The sequence below is a fragment of the Lactuca serriola genome, chromosome 4 (genome assembly GCF_051521515.1).
Source record: "Lactuca serriola cultivar US96UC23 chromosome 4, Lser_US96UC23_V15, whole genome shotgun sequence".
In the NCBI taxonomy this organism is placed as follows: Eukaryota; Viridiplantae; Streptophyta; class Magnoliopsida; order Asterales; family Asteraceae; genus Lactuca; species Lactuca serriola.
In genome coordinates, this window is record NC_136411.1 from 314,649,132 (window position 1) to 314,669,444 (window position 20,313).

A 20,313-nucleotide genomic window follows, 5' to 3' on the forward strand; every position below is an offset into this window, starting at 1 on the left:
GTAGTAGCAGATGCCCTTAGCCGAAAAGAGAGTGCAGGCCGTAAAGTGAGGAACCAGACGATGACCATCCATTCCAACCTACCCATGCAAATCCGAGAAGCCCAGTTAGAAGCCCTCAAACCCGAGAATGTGTCGACCGAAGCCTTGAGAGGAATGGAAAAGAAACTTGAGATCAGAGGTGACGGAGTCCATTGTTTCATGGATCGGATCAGGATTCCCATGTTCAGAGGATTCAGAGAGATAGTGATGGAGGAAGCGCACAGAACCAGATACTATGTTCATCCGGGCTCTGACAAGATGTACTTAGATCTCAAGAAACAATACTGGTGGCCAAACATGAAGGCTGAGATAGCTACATTTGTGTGTAAGTGTCTGACTTGCGCCAAAGTTAAAGTTGAGCACCAGAAACCCTCGGGTCTGCTCCAACAACCCGAGATACTTGAATGGAAATGGGAGATGATTACCATGGATTTAATCACCAAACTGCCCAAGTGTCCGAGTGGGTATGATACCATTTGGGTGATTGTCGATCGTCTGACAAAGTCCGCCCACTTCATTCCGATCAAAGAATCATTCAAGATATATAGACTCACGCGGATTTACATCCATGAGGTAGTCTGACTGCACGATGTACCTGCGTCCATTATCTCTGATCGAGATAGCAGGTTTACCTCCCGATTTTGGCAGTCTCTTCAAAAAGCTCTTGGAACCAAACTAGATATGAGCACGGCGTATCATCCTCAGACCGATGGACAAAGTGAGAGAACAATCCAAACCCTAGAGGACATGCTTAGGGCATGTGTCATTGACTTTGGAAAGTCGTGGGACACACATCTACCTTTAATTGAATTCTCGTACAACAACAGTTACCACACCAGCATTAGGGCTGCCCCGTTTGAAGCCCTATACGGTCGCAAGTGCAGATCCCCTCTGTGCTGGGCCGAAGTGGGGGATACATAGTTAGCCAAGAGTCGAGTCCCCGACAGTGCTCTCACTAGTCCTGAAATCATCCGTGAAACCACCGAGAAGATTTTCCAAATCCGAGAACGACTGAAAACTTTACGTGATCGCCAGAAGAGTTACGCTGATAACCGTCGGAAACCACTGGAATTCCAGGTTGGAGACCGTGTTCTGTTGAAGGTCTCGCCCTGGAAAGGCACTGTACGCTTTGGTAAGCATGGGAAACTTAATCCAAGGTACATTGGACCTTTTGAGATCCTCGCCAGGATTGGTCCGGTGGCCTATAGACTTAGTTTACCTCACGAGCTCAGTAGCATCCACCCCGTCTTCCATGTTTCAAATCTCAAGAAGTGCCTATCCAATGAAACCCTAGTGATTCCTTTAGACGAGATCGAAATCGATGAAAACCTCAACTTCATGGAGGAACCAATCGAAATCATGGATCGAGAAGTCAAACGTACGAAACAAAGTCGCATCCCGTTAGTGAAGGTTCGCTGGAATGCCAAGCGGGGACCGGAGTTCAGTTGGGAGTGGGAAGATTCGATGAGACAGAAGTATCCGCAACTCTTTCCAGATCCATGATTTGTATTTTGTCTTGTATCTTGTTTTGAATTTCGGGACGAAATTCCCTCTAACGGGGGGATAATGTAACAACCCGAAATTTCATATCACTTCTTGTAACTCAAATTGTAATCCAATTCGATCAACCAAACGCCGTTTCCAAATCCATTTCCGATTTCGTCATTTAATTAAGTCATTAACTTGTATTAATCAAAAATGACTTAATGGGTGTCTTAATGCCATTTGAAATCATTCTAACACCCCATAATAGTCATCAGAATAATTCTAGAATCGACCATTTCGGATTACGACAACTTGGTCGGGTGCGACCAAAAGCCCCGCCTAACGCCGGTATCGGGTAGAATTCCGTCGTGTCCAATTCCCGAGCACTATATAAAGGATTCAAAGCTTCCATTTGAAGCTTTTGGCCATCTTTCCTTAATCACTCTCCAACCTCTCTCCTCATCCATAATCAAAGGTCCAAAAACAAAGATTTAAGGCTCCAAATCAAAGAGGTAACATCCCTAACTTGTTATCTAACCTCTTTAGCCTTCAAATTGATGTAAAAACAAGGATTTAGGACCTGGAACATGTGTTTATGGCCAAGGATCAAGCTTGGGCCGTAAACACTTAAAAATGGGGTTTTTAAGCCAATTAACCCTTCCAAATCATTGTTGAGACTTAGATACGACTTTGAGGCTTTCAATCTTGGATTTTTAACACCTTAAACATGAATTTTGTGAGACAAAAGAGAGTTTACGGCCAAGGCATGTGCTTGGGCTGTAAACTCCTCAAACATGGGGAGTAAACACATTTTTACATGTTAGTTTGCCTTGAAACTCAACCAAAAGCCTTGTGGTAAATCCTAGAACCATCTAAAATTATTTTGAGGGCCTTTAACATAACAAAATGCATCATACAAGATTTTACGGCCATGGCACATATTCTTGGGCCGTAAACTCCTAAAATTGTGTCAAATGATGCCCTTAAATCACCCCAAAGCATGGAAAAATTACTAGAATCACATGTGATTGCTCTAAGTGCCTCAAATCAATTTCTCTTGACCATAGGAGAGTTTACGGCCGTAAAATCCAATTTTACAGTCATGAACTCCCTTTTAAGTGGTATAAATTCAATCAAATTAATCCAAGGCATTTTAGAAGTTCATTCCAACATTCCTTTGTCCATTTAAGCCATTTTAGCACCTAAAACTACCCAAACATGAGTTCACGGCCATGAACTCATGTATGTGTGTGATATATGGCCGTAAACTCCCTAATATGTTTACTCTTGGGGAGTAAACTCAAATCCCAAGTCCCTAGTATCATTACACGTCCGTAGATGCCACCTGGGTCACTCCAAACGGTCGTTTTGAGGTGTTTAACCTCGTTGGAGTGTAATGTTCCATATAATTAATGATTGTAAATCTAATTGGATATATATGGACATTATTACATTTTACATAGGGACATCGCAAGTAATCAAGCCCCGAACCAACGTCTAGTGGACATTATTACATTTTACATAGAAGACCCGTTTCATTTTGTTTATATATATATATATATATATATATATATATACTATGTATCACAACTGTACAACTTTACTTTTGAAACAATTGTAAAACTTTTTATATGTAATGTAATGGTTGTTCTACTTTACTTACTATGTACATTGGATTTGATACTCAACGTGGAGTCAACCCCGGAAATGTTTCCGCCTTCGGTTTTCGGGGTGTGACATACCTCTCTTGCTAATTAACGAAGTAACCTTTGCCTAGGGTTTCACTGGTTTGTGTCAATAAAATTGACATCACAGAATCCCAAATTTTTCTTAAAATTGCTTCTTATCTCATTCGTTTGAATCACATGCACTTACGAAATCCTTGAGGCTCTAAGTACTACCAACTTAGGCTGACGATTTCACAAGTCTGGCATATGACTTCGTTTAACATCCCGTAAATGAAAGAGCCCTACCTCAAAAATAAAGGGTTCATTTTTTGACAGCTGAGATTGCGAAGGGTTAAAAGTAACCGTTGACCCTAGTTTCAAGGCATTTAATAGGGCATGATCATTACAACGGCTAATGATTACGAGTTTTCAGGAACACGTAACCTAGTCTATAATTCATCAGCGGTTCAACTTTGGGGCAATATATAAAAAGGGAATTTTTCACTATAATCTTTCCACGATTCATAATTCTCAGGAGAACAAAAACCCTAGAATTCTTCTCTCAAGTTATTCCCAATTTTCAACAATGGCAGCAAATCAATCCAAAACTGAAGAAATTGTCTCACAACCTTTGATGAAAATCCAAAGTACAAATTATCAGGTTGACGCTGCTGTGTCGACATATCTAGAGGAGTTAAAGATGTTAATTGTTGCTCTGTAACGATCACCTTTAGCCACGGTGATGTTTAACTCCTTTTCTGTTCCGATGACTTGGTTATCAATGGCGGCTTCCACAGCTTCATACAACAAAGCAACATATATCATCACTTTCAATTTGGTGAATGATAGAAGGATTCGATTGACAAACTCAATTTTCATCAGTTACTTGGAGATTCCTAACTCAACACCATTCTTCAAACCTCACAATGCACAGATTGTTCACATGTTCAATGAAATGGGGCATCAACCACCATTGGACAAAATAAGTGATTTCAGAAAGTCAGGCTTGCCTTGCATGTGGAATTTTCTCTTTGGAATTTTCCTCAGGTGTTTAACAGGTCGAAGTGTAGGTCTTGACAGAGGCAAGATGGAAGTATATTCTATGGTCATGGGGTTATACTACGATCTAAATGTAGATTATGGGACTCAATTATGGAAGGAATTTATTAAGAGTCTTGAAAATACAACTGTGGAAAAGGGGATTTCGTGTGCTCGTTATTGGAGCTTGATTCTTCAAAAAGTTTATGAAAAAGCAGGCATTCAAGTTCCTGAAGGTGCATAGGTTGCAGAATTTACCAAGTACCAATGCCCTATGGTAGTGGAGGATGATGAAAATATCTTCACGAACATTACGAGAATTCTTGATACAATGCTTCGCAAAGTACATTCTTCTCATAAAGTGCTCATCAGATATATGAAGACTATCAATCCAGATGTTCAAACTGGAGTTTTGTTAAATGTTGAAGGTGAGTCTTCCAAGCAAGCAAAGAAGTCAAAGAATGAGGAGCAAACAAAGACTGAATTACCTAAGTCTTCAGTAGAGGAAGATATTCAGAAGGAGGTTGGATCTGACAAGCCTGCGAAGGAGATTATACCTTCAAAATCAGGAGTTTCAAAGAAGCTTCGCAAGACTCAAGTGAATAGTAAGGTAATTGTTCTTAGAGAAATCCCTGCACCTACTTCTCCAATGTCTAAGAAACAACGAGCCCATGATGTTGCGAAGCACATTACTGAGAAATTGTATAAGAAAAGGAAGCTTGTTGTTCGTGATGGCTCTTCAGAAGATGAAGTTGTTCCTGAAACTCCGATTATTTCGACTTCATCAATGGAAACAACTTCACTTATATCTTCAAATATCAGTTCACGTGTTTCTATCATAATCACAATTCCACTCGAAGTAGTCTCTACTGAATCATTTAATGAGGAGGTACCTACTTTTGATATGGTTGTCAACGTATCTAATACGGTGGAACCTGTCACGAGTGTCGAAACATCATTACCTATTATTTTGTCCACTTCGTTACCTATCTCATCTGAAAGCCTAAATACTTCGTTACCACCATTTCCCATTTCAAACCCATGTGTTACAACTTCACCCATATTTGATTATGTTTTGAAACATCCTTTCACAACTCCATTTCCATCTCAATCCCCTGAGAATCCTCAACCAATAACTTCTCAAGCTCATTCCGATGATGAAACAGAAGAAGGTGGTTTTGGAGGAACATTTGAAGAACTTCATTTTGATTCAGAGGAGGAGGACATACCTGACCACATGCTTATGTCGGGTAAACAATTCAAAATCCTGAATCGCAAGTTAAATACCATTCTTCAGTCACAAGTTGACTCTAGTGCGAAGAACTCGCTTTCTGGTATGGAGGTTGATGAGATGATAAAAGCAGCCGAAAGGAGACTGCTTGAGAAGATAGACGGTAATGATCAAAACAATGAGCTTAAGCTTAAAGCTCAAGGGAGAAACATTGATGGTGCCTTACAAGAACTGAAAAATGTTACAAAAGAACATCATGTTCTTTTTGTCCAAGATGTCAAGAAAGTAAGGGAGGACGTGAACTTGAAAGTCGAAGAATTGAAGCAAGAGATTGCAAAAGAGCTTCAACAGATTACTTCGCAAAATTTGATAGTACAACAACATGTTGACATTGTGGCTGATGCACTCACAACGACCGTTAAAGACTATCAATCAATTGTGCCAACAATCGAAGCCAAGAGCAAAGATGACAAGGAGCAGTTCGCTAAGCTCATTGAGTTATTAGCTGAACTAAAAGCCATTGTGTCGAAGCTTACTTCTAAGACAATTTCAACTCCTGAATTTTTAACGTTGAAAATGACTTCATTGGAACAGGCTATTCAGAAGGCTTTGGCTCCCATAACAAATTTTACTTCGCTTTTGCCGAAGAATGCCCCGCCTGCTTTCACAGGGGTGCAAGGGGGAGAAGTAAAAGGAAGTAAAGGGGACAATGCGAAAGTTGTTGGGAAATTATATTCGACTCAACTGAAAACAACATTACCTTTGAATACCAGCTCAATTCCTTCAACAGTAGTAACATCAAAACCAATTACAAAAGTAATTCCTAAAGGAATTAAAATTGGTTCAACAGATAAAGGAAGTTCAAGTGCGAAGCCTGATACTTCAAATATTGGGAAAGGAAAAGGTATTGCTCATGAAAAATCAAAGGAGGAGAAGAAAGCTAAAATTGATGCTGAGATAGAGAAACAGAGGCATATTCAAAGCATGATGAGGCTAAGAGAAAATGACCCACCAACAATGAACAAAGGAGATCCTGCGAAGTTATACTCGTTCGAATCAATTGAATCCAGAGTATTGGGAAATCAAATGTATGCATTTGAGAAAAAGCCAAGGAAAAGCTATGCCACTTCGAACTCAGACATGTGCCAACTAGACTTCCCAATTAACGAAATGATGTTTATCACAGCACAGTACAAGGTCAGTGAAAGATTCAAAGATCCTGATGAGTACACATACTTGAAAATTAGATTTCATATTGTGCTTGGTAAAAATAAAGATGAATTTTGGTCCTTGGTAAAGATAAAATGAGTGATAGCTATCAAGAAAGATGTTATGTTCGAGAATCTGCTTCAGAACTTTCGTTACTTTGTAGTTCGAGCAGATAACAAACCATTTGATTTCTCAATTGCCGACTTTCCTTTGATAAATCTCAATGATCTCATTCAAGTGGCACTAGTTTTGAAGGATATGGAAGAAAACCAACTGAAGGAAATTGATTTAGATGTCTTCAGACTTGGTTTAGGGCGTCTCAAGATATTCATAGATAATTACTATGATTGCTTGGCCTTAATTGATGAAGAGCTTGCTTCAGGTGTTAGAAGAAAGGTTAATGTTTCCATGGAGCCTACGAAGCCACAACAGGAGTTGATGAAATATGTTGATGGTGAAATTTGTCTCAAACCATTTAGCATGGTGTTCGCATGGAAAGACACAAGGGGAAAGGCAAAGAGATTCTTGTTTCAAGTTGTTGATATTGAAAGATATACAACTTCGCAATATACAAACTTTATTTTTCGTATGAATAATTGTACCAAGAACAATGATGGAGACAAGAAGGAGTTGAAGAAGATAATCACTTAGTACTCAGAAATTCGAAGGACAATGCACTCAGTTGCTCAAGTTCTCACTAATTGAGTGACTTCGACTATTTACAAAGGGGGAGAATGTTGAGTCATTTTTTTGTAAAAGTCAAAGCTTTGTCAATTCTATTTCGCATGTTTTATTTACTAAGTCATTTTATGTCGAAGCCTAATGTCTAGACTTAGTATTTTTTGTACACTCATGTTTCCTATAAATAGGGGTTGAGGATAGAAGTAAAAGAAGGTGTCTTTCTACTTATTGTGTAATCAGTATTGTATTCGAATTCCCTGTTCAATACAAACTTGCTGATTAATATTTACATTTGGTGTTCATATCTTCATTACGCTTTCGTCTAAATCATGATTGCTTTCTAAATCTCGATAACAATTCTCTACATACACCATAGACAATCTACAGTCGGATTCATGACAGCCTTACCTCATTTCTTACTTCCAAGTATGATTGACTGTGGATGTTTGACTAACCTAGTTATTTGGGAAGTAAAACATGCGAAGTGAAACACATGAATAATCAAATCCAATATGGTTTCAAAACTTTTGAATATAAATAAAACACTTATTATTTAATCACCATATTGATTACACATTATTCATTGTATATTGTTTCGACTAATCAACTTAATAGTTGAATTAAAACAATAGTTGTCCCATACTCCAAGCATGCACACTAAGTTTATCTATGATCCTTACTTTGGGAAAAGGATCAATTATAAACATTTCCAATGATACTCATTTCACAAATCAAAATCCTTATTGTAATGTAAGAATACCAAATCCTTGCCATTTACTATAATCTGTTAGATTCTAAACTTAAATGCAATAATCCTTTCGTAATGTCAAGGCACCAAAGTCACAAAGACTATGCCAATGATATTAAAAATTATTCCTTTGGATATTGGTTACAGAACCAATTCCATGGAAGTGAAGTCTCATATTCAAAGTACATTCCTCTGAACATCCTTTTGCATTAAGGTTTCTAATCTTACACAGATTTTATGATTAACTTCCACTTATGGAAGATTTCTATATTTCCATATGACTATCACTTCTGAACAAGAGTCACCTCTTCTCAAAACATATCAATATGGGACTTCCAAAATTTATATTATACTTCCAACTGTCCATAAGCAACCAATATTTAGCGAACCTCAAATTGTTCTTGACAAAGTTTAACCATTTTAGTCATATCTTGTTCTAGTCCTTTTTCCCTCTTAATGCCCTAGGCATTTGGAAATTTAGAACAGATTAATATTATAGCATACGTAATCAATCCTATATACCAAGTATATGGGATTCAATACATAATGTCTTACATAAAGACATGATACTTTATCAGTCTCTTGCTACCATATTTCCATATATAGAATTTCCATATGTTGAATCATTTCATTATAAAATTTATATACATCCACGACTAAGTTAAAATTTTAATCTAAGCTTTTAGATTCGAAATGAAGTACTAGTATCTTGTCCCTATAACATTCTATAGCGAAACAATATCCAAACTTGCAACTTTGCAAACTTGTACCTTTTGTTTCCTATAAATGGTATTACAACCTTGCAATACTTAGTAAAATAGTTGCGCTCCCACTAGATTAACAATTATACTATTTCCAGCATAACAATTTTTTTTACTTTAGCACAACACTTGTACTCCCACTAGCCTTGACATGTACTCAGAATTCAGTTGGACCTATAGAATCAATACTTATTGACTTTCTTACCAAAGTTCAGATTTTTTATATTTGGTGCTTCGATAAGTCTTTTCCAGACTTCTCAAGCTCATACACTTTTCAGATTAAATAGCAGAAGTGTGTGTTTGAACCTTTCAGAACTTAAAAATAATAAGTCCCGAATGTTCAAACTATTTTCCATTTCTCACAATTCGAACAATGAAGAAGGATTATGTAATCATAATCGAGTTTGAGAATGCAATTACCACAACTGCTAACTCTAATCCTTTAAAATCTACTTAGTGAAAGTGTTTCCTCACAATCATTTTCATGAATTAGAGAGAAAACTTTTCCACTTAGATTTATAGTTTATGTGTTCCTATCCATATAAACTTGTCTTTTTCAATCATTATCTCACGACAAGGTTTATGACAAATTCAAAATCATATGGACTGAACTTGTTCAATCTTAATTTCTTTCCACATAGTAGCACAAGTGTCCTACCATTGCTTCCAAGTTATTGAGCAGCTCTCCCTTATAGATCAATGTACTCTCCATTGATTAAGGTGCTTTGCCTTATGCATTCACTTGACAACTCATAGAATTCAAATGCATAGTCGAACTAACTGCAATAGGCACAAAAATAAGAATGTATCAATACGATAGGTTATAAACTTCAAGTCGTGTGCTAGTGATTAAGGAGATTCTGGATACATGAACGACCATGGCAGGTAGTGCCATGCCTCGGAACGTGGCTCACGTAACTATAAAACTATATATGTAATGAATGTGCTAGCTGTAATGTATGTTCTCCCTCTGTCTAGAATGTATTGTAATGTACTGTGTGTGCTAGCTGTATTGTGTGTTCTCTATATCTAGCAAGTATTGACTCATGAATGAACTGTCTCATTGTATGATTCTTTGTTCTAGTAATAGTATTAATAACTCCCTAAATTTCGCATATCATAGTTTACTAGTAATATGACTTGTACGTATGAACATGAATGTATACCCTAGCTACCCAAGTGTATTGAATTGACTGATAAAACTTTTATGTCTACGTATGTATACATAATATATAACTAACATTTAGAAAACCTTTGGACGATTAACCGATTACCTAAAGCCACATCCCAACGAGGAAAAGGAGATAAAGCGAGCTAGTCATCCTAAGTCCTTTAAACATTACTTATATAACTATACATAAATAGGCATGTATTTGACAATATAAAAGTGGAAAAAGAGTTTAAGTAAAAGTATTTGACAAGCAAAAGAGTTTGTAACACAGTTTGAAGTAAAACAGTTTGATAACACACTTTGAAGCAAAACAGTTTGATAACACAGTTTGAAAAGTAAGAAAACCACTTGTTTGGTAGTTATTAATCACATGTGATTGATATAATAACTATAATTTTTCAACTTGTATTCCCCCCCCCCCCATAAAAGCATTTAAAAACATTTAAAAGGTCATTTAAGGGGTATGAACTCACCTGTAGTGAGTGGTTTAGATGAACGGATTGTATAGGATGCTAAGTGTCAAGTGAAGACTTGAGCACACACGCGGATCCTATTTAACATATAATGATACATATATGAATATAATTAGTGCTTATAACATCAAATTATTGAATTGAAGCTACCTTAGAGGCTAGTAAACAATTATTTTGAAGTGTTACAACCATATATGATTGTCTATAAGGGGTATATGGCTATACAAGGGAGTGTATGGTCAAAATACACACTATTTGTGTGTGTGCGGCCAGGGGGTGTGTGCGACTGCACACTCCCTATGGAATGTGCCAAAATGTATTTTAAGGCTTTAGGAATCATCTAGGAAGGTTTCTTACTTCGTTCTTTAGCCTTATATGAAGTTTATTACCACTTTTGGACCTGAAAAGGGTGTATGCGGCCAACATGATGTGTGCGGCCGAACACCCTTTATGAACATGATAAAATCATGTTTTTCTAGCATATCATCAAGTGTTCTTAGCATATAACAAGTTATGATAAGTGTATACACGTTATAGCGGCTTCTAAGGGTGATTTAACATCCAAAACTAGTGTGTGTTCTTCGTGTTCTTCGTGTTCTTGACTAAAAATGGGTGTTTTCGTGGATCAAGGCAACGGGAAAGGCTAGTTAAGGTCACATATTAACTAAACTAAGAAGGAATCACTCACTTGATTGAAGATTGGAATGAAACTTTGAATGATACTTGAGAGAAAACATGTTCTAGCTTTGAAGAAGTGAAAAAGTGATCAAAAATGACAAGTGTAGTATATATATGGAAGAGTGTGCGTCTGGGGATGGGTGTGCGGCGGCACACACCTTGTTTGGTGTGTTTGGCCCAATTTTGTGATGCTACACACTTACTAACCCATTCTACGACTCATATCTTGATTATACTAAGTCTCAAGCACTCCTATAGACCCAAAACTTCATTATCAAATAGCAAAACGAGGCTAACTTTGATAAAAATGAAGAATGTATACGTTAGAAATTTCGGGTTGTCACATCATCCCTCCGTTAGAAGGAATTTCGTCTCGAAATTAGAGTTTAAGCAAATAAGTAGTTACAAATAACTATGTAAAAAGACAAGGATATTTCATTTTCATCCGATCCTCTCGCTCCCAAGTGAATTCAGGTCCTCGCTTGGCGTTCCAGCGAACCTTCACTATCGGGATACGGCTTTGTTTCGTTTGCTTGACCTCTCGGTCCATGATCTCTACAGATTCATCCATGAAGTTGAGGCTCTCGTTGATCTCGATCTCGTCGATTGGTATTACAAGAGTCTCGTCGGACATACACTTTTTCAAGTTCGAGACGTGGAAAGTAGAATGTACGTTACTGAGCTCGCGTGGTAAGTTAACTTTGTAAGCTAGAGGGCCGATTCTCGCGAGAATCTTGAAAGGCCCAATGTACCTTGGATTTAGCTTTCCACGCTTTCCAAAGCATATCAAGCCCTTCCAGGGTGAGACCTTCAATAAAACGCGGTCGTCCACCTAGAATTCCAACGGTTTCCTTCGTTTATCAGTGTAGCTTTTCTATTGGTCTCTAGAGGCTTTCAATCGTTCACGAACCTGAACGATCTTCTCTATCATTTCCCGTATGATCTCTGGACCTGTGAGAGTGTTGTCAGGAACTCGTCCTTTAGCTAACTGGGTATCACCCACCTCAGCCCAGCGCAGAGGGGATTAGCACTTTCGGCCATAGAGGGCCACGAATGCAGGTGCCTTTATGCTAGTGTGATAACTATTATTGTAGGAAAATTCTACAAGGGGTGAATGAGTATCCCATGCTTTCCCAAAGTCGGTCACACAGGCTCGAAACATATCTTGCAATGTTTGGATAATTCTCTCACTTTGTCCGTCGGTCTGTGGATGGTAGGCTGTACTCATGTCCAGCCTAGTTCCTAAGGAACTTTGTAGCGATTGCCAGAACCTTGAAGTGAATCTACTATCTCTGTCTGAGATAATGGATAAGGGAACACCGTGCAGTCATATAGTCTCCCTAAGGAAAGTTCTTGTAAGTTTCTCCATCTTGTCTGTTTCCTTGATAAGCAGGAAGTGTGCAGACTTGGTCAATCTATCGACGATGACCCATATGGTATCAAGTCCACCCGTTGTCTTGGGCAACTTGGTTATGAAATCCATAGTGATCCGCTCCCACTTCCATTCTGGTATCTCCGGTTGTTGTAGAAGGCCAGAGGGTTTCTGGTATTCGACCTTGACCTTGGCGCAAGTAAGGCATTTACTCACAAAGGTAGCAATCTCTTCTTTCATGTTAGGCCACCAGTATAACTTTTTAAGATTCATATACATCTTATCTGGACCCGGGTGCACGGAATAATGAGTGTTGTGTTCCTCGTTCATGACCAAGTCTCTGAAACCACCGAGTTTCGGGGTCCAGATCTGATCCATGAAATAATAAGCTCTGCCACCCTTAACTTCCATGTTCTTATCCATCCCTATCAGGGATTCACCCGCCACATTTTCAGGTTTCAAAGCGTTGAGCTGAGCTACCTTAATTTGTGTGGACAAGTGTGAATGGATAGTCATAGTCAATGATTTGACTTGACGACCATAATATTCTTTCCGACTTAGGGCGTCAACTACTACATTGGCTTTACCCGGATGATAATGAATTTCACATTCGTAATCACTGAGTAGCTCGACCCACCGTCGTTGTCTCATGTTGAGCTCCTTCTGGACGAATATGTATTGCGGTATTTTGTGGTCTGTAAAGATCATGCTTTTTATACCATATAGGTAGTGTCTCCAGATCTTCAGAGCAAACACAACTGCTCCTAGTTCAAGATCGTGGGTGGTGTAGTTGACCTCATGCGTCTTCAGCTGTCTCGAGGCATAGGCGATGAACTTTCCTCGCTGCATCAGAACATGTCCGAGCCCTTGATTTGACGCATCGCAATAGACAACGAAGTCTTCTATCTCTTCGGGGAGGGATAGTATTGGTGCGGTGCACAAGGCTCGTTTGAGCGTTTGGAATGCTCTCTCCTGCTTCTCTTCCCAGTCAAAGGCCACGCCTTTCTGGGTCAGTGTTGTAAGAGGTTTCGCAATGTGGGAGAAGTTCTGAATGAACCTGCGATAGTAGCCAGTGAGGCCTAGAAATTTACGAATTTCTGTAGGCGTCTTCAGTGCTGACCAATTCTCAATGGCTTTGATTTTAGAAGGGCCCACGTGTATTCCCTCTTCGCTAACCACATGCCCTAAGAATTCGACTCTTCGGATCCAAAATTCGCATTTCAAGAACTTTGCATAGAGCTTCTCCGAACGTAATGTTTTCTAAGACCTATCGTAGATGTTGGCTATGCTCTTCCTTACTACGAGAGTAGATAAGTATATCATCGATGAAGACGATGACGAACTGATCCAAGTAAGGACGACACACCCTATTCATTAAGTCCATGAATACATCGGCCACGTTTGTTAATCCGAACGGCATGACTACGAATTCATAGTGTCCATAACGAGTTTGGAAGGCTGTCTTCGGAACATCCTCCCCTAGCACTCGTAGTTGGTGATATCCGGATCTTAAGTCGATTTTTGAAAAGAAGTTCGCCCCTTGAAGTTGGTCAAATAAATCGTCGATACGAGGCAACGGATAATGATTTTTGACGGTCAGTTTGTTGAGCTCCCTGTAGTCGATGCACATACGAAATGACCCATCTTTCTTCTTGACGAACAAGACTGGATCTCCCCAGGGTGAGAAGCTTGGTCTTATAAAGCCCTTGCTGAGCAGTTCGTTAAGTTGACAGGAAAATTCTTGCATCTTTGCAGGTGCTAGACGATAGGGCGATTTGGCTACGGGGGTGGCCCGTGGAACTAAGTCGATTCTAAACTCGACTTGACGTTGCGGAGGTAATCCTCGGAGTTCTTTTGGAAAGATGTCGGGAAAGTCGCGTACTATTGGAATGTTCTAAATGTCCTTCGCTTCTTGGCTCACATCGACCACATGAGTAAGGAATGCTCGACATTCCTTTCGCAAGAATTTCTGAGCTTGAATGCTCGAGATGATACGAAGGTTCGTGATGGGTTTGTCGCCATAAAATACTAGGGTTTCTCCAAACGGCAGATTAAGGCGAACAACCTTTTCTTAACACATGATATCGGCACGATGTAAACTAGACCAATCCATGCCGATAATGATGTCAAAACTTTTAATTGAGACCGGCATGAGATCGATCAAAAATGAATGGCTATCTAACGTTAGGGTACACCCTATGAATATACTGCTAGTGCTCTCTGTCTTGTCATTAGCCATTTCTACTGTGAACGGTTCTTTAAGTGCTCGTGATTTTTGCTTAAGTAAATAAGCAAATTTGTGGTTCACGAAACTCCTCTCCACTCCACTATCAAATAGAATGCATGCATAAGAGTTATCGAGGAGAAACGTACCCGTAACCACAGTAGGGTCGGCAACCGCTTCCTCATGGCCAATGGTCAGAACTCTTGCCACTCTATCGGCAAACCCTGCCTTTGGGCAGTTCCTTTTGAAGTGGCCTACCTCGCCACACTCGTAGCAAGTTTGGCCCACTCCAGCACCGGGGACTTGGGTGATTGGTTTTGCTGGAGCCTTACAGAAACGGGCAATGTGCCCCTTCTTGCTGCAGTTAGAGCACTGCATTTCACGACAGGCTCCCGTGTGGTGGAAGTTTCATTGGTTGCACTTTGGCAAACTTCTGGAGTACTACTTTACCGGAGCAGCAGCACCAGTGGCAGGTGCTATCGCAGCATGAACTGCCACAACCCGCTACTTTTTGGTAGCCTTCTTCCTTTTCTTGTCTTCCCAGACCTTCCGCTTGGAATCAGCAGTTCGGGCGGGTTCTGAGATGGCTAGGGTTGTTGTTGCGGCCGGGGTACGAACCCCATGGTCTATGAGTCGTTGTGCCAATCGCTTGGCACTATCAAATGTAGTGGGGTTTGAAGCCAACACATTTCCCTGGAATGGAGGCACCAACCCCCGTATGTATCTTTCGATCTTCTTTCCCTCGGTATGAACCATGTTGGGACAAAGGGCCACCAGTTCGCAGTATCTGGCGGTATAGGATACTATGTCGGAGCCCTTCATGGTTAGGCTTCATAGTTCCTCCTCCAGCTTTTGAATCTCACCCCTCGGGGACTACTCTTCAATCATTAAATCTCTCAAAGTCTCCCAGCCCATAGCATTAGCCACTACGAGAGATAGTGACCTGACATTGCTATTCCACCATGTCAGGGCCTTGCCTTCAAAGGTACAAGTGGTGAACTTGACCTTGCTCCCCTCTGGACAGGAGTAGATTTCAAAAACTGAATCGGTTTTCTCGAACCATTACGAAAGGGCAATGACTCCGCCAGTCCCTTTGAAGGAAAATGGCTTCCAGTTGGTGAAGTCCTTGTAGGAGCACTCTTTCAAGCACACAGGGATTTCACCATGAGTAGATAGGACAGGGGTTCCTCCTCTAGTGGAACCTGATGAATGATACTGAGTTGTGGTTGTAGCCACAGTTGCAACTACAGCAGCATTTAGGGCTGCCGCGTCGAACTGAGGAGTAGGTGGTGTTGGTGCGGGAGGATTGCGTCTTGGTGATTTACGTGGAGGCATCTTTGATCTATAAGTTTACGAAGATGAAAACATTCATAAGAATTTAATAGAAGAATTGACGAGAATGACTCATGGACTAACTCTCCATAGTCCAATAGTACAATGAATAACACCACTAATTGTAAAAGAAAGCATTTGGATATAATTTCCATGAGACTAGATATCTGTCAATAATACTGGAATTACAGATGTAATGAGTTCGGGAAAAATTACCTAGAAGTAGGTCTTACATCAACCAAGATGGGAAATTTTAACAGACTACTACCTAATCAAGACCTAACGGGTCTAAGATTTACAAATATTGGAAATTAGACTAGAGTTTGTACACAAACTAGGTTATATCCAAAAGAAAAGTTGATGAGAATCTATCGGCGACGAGAACTACTAGAGTGAGGTCTTGACTCCGACAGAAGACGTTATATGTCCCTCACGCGCCTATTAGATCTTGCTTGCTGAGCTCGAAATTCCCTTACTTCATCTTGGGTTTCAGCAAGTTCTTTCTGCAGAGCTGCATTGTGGACCAGAGTCCTTTCATGAGCAGACTCTAGTTGGCGAATGCGGACTGTGTTAACGCCAGAGTTGGCATCAATCTTCACGACTCGGCCTATAGCTGCTCGACCCTGCTCTGTGTTCCGAGAAATCCTACGAACTATGATGGGTAGGACTCTGTCAGCGGAACCTCCCTCAGTGAGGTTATAGAAGTTTCTATCTCCGTTGTAGGGAATGGGTATACGTTGTTCCTGACTCCATTTATTCAAGTCTGTGGCCCACAGGGGTGTGGGTCCTTGAAATGTTGGACGAGGGTTTGGATTTTGAACAGCTAGGGGTAGGTTGTTGACTTCTGGCTCTAAGTCTGAACCATCATAAAAGCCTTCAGCTTCATGATCATCCAAATGGATTGGGTGATCATCTTCTGGTTCTTCTTCCAGCCATCCTGCATTGTCGTGTTTGGGGTAGTACGGGTCTCCGGGAAGATGGAATCCAGCCATATTATCTACGCGAGAAAAGGGGTATAAGAATCTAGTACATAAGTAGCTTATAGTAACACAAAATACTCCTATATTATTTTAGGTTTAGGTTCTATGTTCTCGTTGTGGTATTGTGGCCTTGTGGGTAAGTTTTTAGACTTGTTGCAACCTCACAACCACACTTAGGCACATGTTAGTCAACCCCCAGATACTATAGTTGATCAGGCTATATCTTCCCAGTTTTTGACTATATGTCTCTAAGTCAATTTGTGCTGCCCAACAATCGTAATACTTTTGTACTGTCCTAGTGACACTAATTTTAGTATGAATGCAGGCACGTATACTTAATTAAATATTTTATTATTTAAAGTATAAACTCTTGGTCAAAGTATTTTAATCCCATTGTATTTATATTCTGTATACCTTTTATTGGTTGATATACTCAATTCACTATAAACAAAGCTCTGATACCAATCTGTCACACCCCAAAACCATGAACGGCGGAAACGTTCTGGGGCGGAGGACGTCATGTTCGGTATCACAACAAGGTAAAATAGTAAACAAGCAACAACATCATCCATTGCATTAATAATATAATTTCATACAAGTGTGTTCTGTCAAGTTATATACACACCAAAATATAAATCAAAATGAAAGATGAGTCGTGAATGAGCTCCATCTTCTCTAAACCTTGCACTGGTACTTGTCTACTGGTGACCTGAGGATACAAGTTATTTCGAAAGAGAGTATTAGCTTTAAAGCTGGTGAGATCATAAGTATTTTTGTGTCTATATTTGTATGAATGTATTTGTAAGTATGTGAAGTATAAGTATGTAAAAGTTTTGAAACTCCTAGAAAACCTTATGTTTCCTACTAAAAGTACCCTTCTTCCAAGGCATCTAGTATCTATGTGTGTCTCTTGTAAGAGTGTGTATATTCCCAAATCTGACTATCATTTCTCAAAAATATAGTTTTCACATTTCTGTATATTGTGAGAAACTCACAAGGTGAATGCATTGGGAAAATGAAATAGTACTGTAGTATTGTAATAAGTAACTACCACTGTACTAACTACCTTAAACTAATTATAAGTTAAAGTACCATGTGATCGGTCTGTATCCTCCTACCGACTATAGTACACGACAATGTAAGATGTCAGAAGAAAATGACATTTGGCACCCATAGACTTGTAAGTCTTACTGTAGCTAGCAGCGAGGTGTAGGATAGTCAATGCAGTATAGCTATACGCAAACTCATACGCTCCCCAATTAAGGAGATTTTGGATACATGAACGCCATGGCAGGTAGTGCCATGCCCCGGAACGTGGCTCACATAACTATAAAACTGTATATGTAATGAATGTGCTAGCTGTAATGTATGTTCTCCCTCTGTCTAGCCTGTATTGTGATGTACTGTGCGTGCTAGCTGTATTGTGTGTTCTCTCTATCTAGCAAGTATTGACTCATGAATAAACTGGCTCGTTGTATGATTCTTCGTTCTAGTAATAGTATTAGTAACTCCCTAAACTTCGCATATCGTAGTTTACTAGTAATATGACTTGTACGTATGAACATGAATGTATACCCTAGCTACCCAAGGGTATTGAATAGATTGATAAAACTTTTATGTATATATATGTATACATAATATATAACTAATATTTAGACGACCTTCGAACGATTAACCGATGCCCTAAAGCCACATCCCAACGAGGAAAAGGAGATAAAGCGAGCTAGTCTTCCTAAGTCCTTTAAACATTACTTATATAACTATACATAGATAGGCATGCATTTGACAATATAAAAGTGTAAAAAGAGTTTAAGTAAAAGTATTTGACAAGCAAAAGAGTTTGTAACACAGTTTGATAACACAGTTTGAAGCAAAACAGTTTGACAACAGAGTTTGAAAAGTAAGAAAACCACTTGTTTGGTAGTTATTAATCACATGTGATTGATATAATAACTATAATTGTTCAACTTGTATCCCCCCCCCCCCATAAAAGCATCTAAAAACATTTAAAAGGTCGATTAAGGGGTATGAACTCACCTCTAGTGAGTGGTTTGGATGAACGGATTGTATAGGATGCTAAGTGTCAAGTGAAGACTTAAGCACACACACGGATCCTATTTAACATATAAAGATACATATATGAATATAATTAGTGCTTATAACATCTAATTACTGAATTGAAGCTACCTTAGAGGCTAGTAAACACTTATTTTGAAGTGTTACAACCATATATGATTGTCTATAATGGGGTATATGGCTATACAAGGGAGTGTATGGTCAAAATACACACTATTTGTGTGTGTGCGGCCAGGGGGTCTATGCGGCCGCACACTCCCTATGGAATGTGCCAAAATGTATTTTAAGGATTTAGGACTCGTCTAGGAAGGTTTCTTACTTCATGATTTAGCCTTATATGAAGTTTATTACCACTTTTGGACCTAAAAAGGGTGTGTGCGGCCGCACACCCTTTATGAACATGATAAAATCATGTTTTTCTAGCATATCATTAAGTTTTCTTAGCATATAACAAGTTATGATAAGTGTATACACGTTATAGCGGCTTGTAAGGGTGATTTAACGTCCAAAACTAGTGTGTGTTCTTCGTGTTCTTGACTAAAAATGGGTGTTTTCATGGATCAAGGCAAGGGTAAAGGCTAGTTAATGTCACATATTAACTAAACTAAGAAGGAATCACTCACTTGATTGAAGATTGGAGTGAAACTTTGGATGATACTTGAGAGTAAACATGTTCTAGCTTTGAAGAAGTGAAAAAGTGATCAAAAATGACAAGTGTAGTATATATATGGAAGAGTGTGCGTCTGGGGATGGGTGTGCGGCCACACACACCTTGTTTGGTGTGTTTGGCCTGATTTTGTGATGCTACACACTTACTAACCCATTCTACGACTCATATCTTGATTATACTAACTCTCAATCACTCCTATAGACCCAAAACTTCATTATAAAATAGCAAAATGAGGCTAACTTTGATAAAAATGAAGAATGTATAGGTTACAAATTTCGGGTTGTCACAATTGAGACTCCCATTGGCCTCTTGACATATAAGGTTCTTTGTCAAGGAACATTTCTTGACAACCAGATATTCAAGAGTTAGTGTGAGATCTCATTCAGACAACACTTTATGTAATTTATCTTAGTTGATCTTTGTTTCATCCAAAACATCACAACTACCAATTTCAAATGTGCAAGAATAAGAAACATTT